Genomic DNA, 2,829 nt, shown 5'->3' with positions numbered 1-2,829 from the left:
AAATAAATGATTTGTGCATTGAACAATGCATACAGTGTGTTGCTGAGGCCATACACCTGACTCTTTATAATAATTTCAATACAGCTCGAAGTATTTTTCTCCTTAGATTCAGTCATCTCCACAAGGTGGTGTCATGTGTCTGTTTTTTGTGCAGATGGTTTCTCTGTTAACCTGAGCTTTTGAGAGCAGTTTTTTTTGGGTTGTTTTAGATGAGAATGTTTGGGGTTTTGAAAAAAATGAAGACTAGAAGTTTTGATTCTTGAACTTTTTTCATTCATTTGTTTTGGAGGAAAAATCTGTGGAATCGATTTAAATGTGTCAAACCATACCAACTATAACAAATTAGACAAAATGTTTAATGAACAAGGGATGGGGGGATTGTTATCCAATTGCTGTTATTGTGTTAAATGATATGGATCAGGTTAAGTAGCTGAGCTTAAAGTTGAAATGAAATGAAAGTTGAATGAACTGATTTATCTTTCTTCAGGCCTGTGGAACCTGGTGTCCCTTTTCTCAAATCTCTGTCTCTTTGTGCTGATGCCTTTTGCCTACTTCTTCCTGGAGTCTGAGGGCTTCGCCGGTTCGAAAAAGGTATGTGGTCATGTGTGTTTGTGTGTTTTCTGCAAGCTTGAGGCTTTGTGATTATATTATGTACACATAAAGTTCAAGGACACATAAGATGCTAAAGACATTTTTACACATTTGTACAAACCAATACTCCCAGCACACCTAGGTTTGTGCACTTACTCACCCTCGCTTGGCCAAACACACACACACACACACACACACACGGTTTTATGTGTGACCCTTTTGATTTCAGCCACTCCCCCACCCTAAAAAGATAAAAGTTCAAAAGCTGAGCGGTCTTAATTCTACAGCTCATTCAACCGTATGTCATTAGTTACTCAAAGAAGGGCTGTCACCGGTGCTCATAGAGACCATAAACCAGCAAACACACACCGTCACAATAGAGCGTGCAGATGAAAATGAAAGGGTGGGAGGGAATGCATCAAATTGCCCTCTGTCTTACTCTCATCACAGTTTGAAGTCGCTCCTGGTTTATGTCCCTTCTGGCAAAGCTACATAAAGATTAGTTGCTACTGTAGTTTATGAGGGCTGCACTCATTTGTACGGGAGCGAGGCATACTGCTTCATTTTGTCTCATTTGCACCATGACTGTTTCTGGCCATTGATCAACCAGAAACACAGGAGAGAGGGAAGCACTGCTTTATGTTGGCCTACACGTCTCAGAATGACCGGCATAGCGTATGTGTGTGCGCATCTGTAGCAAAAGACAGGAAATTATCAGAAACTGCCGCTTGTATGAAAGCCCCCTGCTGATACAGGGAAGGGTTAAGTCGTCAACCGTAGAAGCCCATAAAAGCAAGATTTCATGTTTTCTTTTTAAGTATAAAGTCAAATGGCCTGCTTGTGCCAGTCTCCATGTTAGATGGTTAAATGGGGACATATATATGGCAAATTACATTCAGTAACTGGAGGAAATGAAACTGGCTAGTTTGTTAAAAGCTTGTGAGAGCTGTAGCTGGTACGTTTTATGGGGCAGTGCTTGTATTAGTACTTCATCAAATGTAATAAACAAAACCAAAAATATCTGTCGGGAAGGAAAGTGTGTGACAGAATTGCTTTCTCTCTCTCTTATGCTCACCAAGGCTACATTTATTCGATCAAAAATATAGTAAAAACATTAATATTGTTAAATATTTCTACAATTTAAAATAGCTGTTTTCTATTTGAATATATCGCTTGTATGAAAGCCCCCTGCTGATACAGGGAAGGGTTAAGTCGTCAACCGTAGAAGCCCATAAAAGCAAGATTTCATGTTTTCTTTTTAAGTATAAAGTCAAATGGCCTGCCTGTGCCAGTCTCCATGTTAGATGGTTAAACGTGGACATATATATATATATATATATATATATATATATATATATATAAACATTTTATGTAACTATTTTTTAAAGAAGCAAATTCAATCAAATAAACGAAATTTAATTTAATGTACTGTACGGTATATAATGGTGCCATTTGGAATTCTACTGTCCTATTTCTTTTCATTTCAAGACCTACAATCACACAGACACAGACAGACAAATTGTGTGTACTATCTTGTTGTATTAGGATTTAGTAATCAGTTTTGTGTGTATGTGTGTTGCTCTGTATTCCATTTCCATCATGACTGTGCTGCTTTTCTGACTTCATACATCAGTTTCAAAACAACTCTGTTCTTTTTCCTCAGAAGGCTAGTATAATATGCTGATTTGCTGCTCAAGAAACATTTCTTATTATCAGTGTTGAAAACAGTTGTGCTTAGTAGTTTTTTTTGTGGAAACAGTGATACACAATCATTAAAAAAAAAAAATAAGTAAAAAAAAATAAAGAACAGAAACAAATTAATACTTTTTTTCAACAGGGATGCATTAAATTTTAACATTTTATAATGTTGCAAAAGATTTCTGTTTGAAATAAATGCTTTTCTTTTGAATTTTCTATTCATGAAAGAATCCTGAAAAACTCATCAGCTGCTGATCTGGATGCTTCAACGGTTTTCATCATTGATAATAAAGCATATCAAATAACAAATCAGCATAGTAGAATGATTTCTGGAGGATCATGTAATCATGTGAAGGATCTGAAGAATCGTGTAAAAAATGAGCTTTGCCATCATATGAATAAATTTCATTTGAAATTATATTAAAATAGAAAACAGTTATTTTAAATAGTAAAAATATTTCACAACATTACTATTTTTGATCAAATAAATGCAGCCTTGGTGAACATAAGAGACGTCTTTCAAAAACATTAAAAATCTTA

General features: G+C 35.5%; 1 protein-coding gene across 1 annotated transcript in view; it reads left to right on the top strand.

Annotated features, from left to right (window-relative positions):
- The window catches only part of LOC107742132 (limb region 1 protein homolog), a 37,393-nt gene that overhangs the window by 7,113 nt on the left and 27,451 nt on the right, over positions 1 to 2,829 (top strand). The window lies entirely within an intron of this gene.

This window comes from Sinocyclocheilus rhinocerous, unplaced genomic scaffold, assembly GCF_001515625.1.
Source record: "Sinocyclocheilus rhinocerous isolate Xijiao unplaced genomic scaffold, SAMN03320098_v1.1 scaffold256, whole genome shotgun sequence".
NCBI classification, from domain to species: domain Eukaryota; kingdom Metazoa; phylum Chordata; class Actinopteri; order Cypriniformes; family Cyprinidae; genus Sinocyclocheilus; species Sinocyclocheilus rhinocerous.
This window is presented reverse-complemented; position numbering and strand designations above follow the sequence as displayed.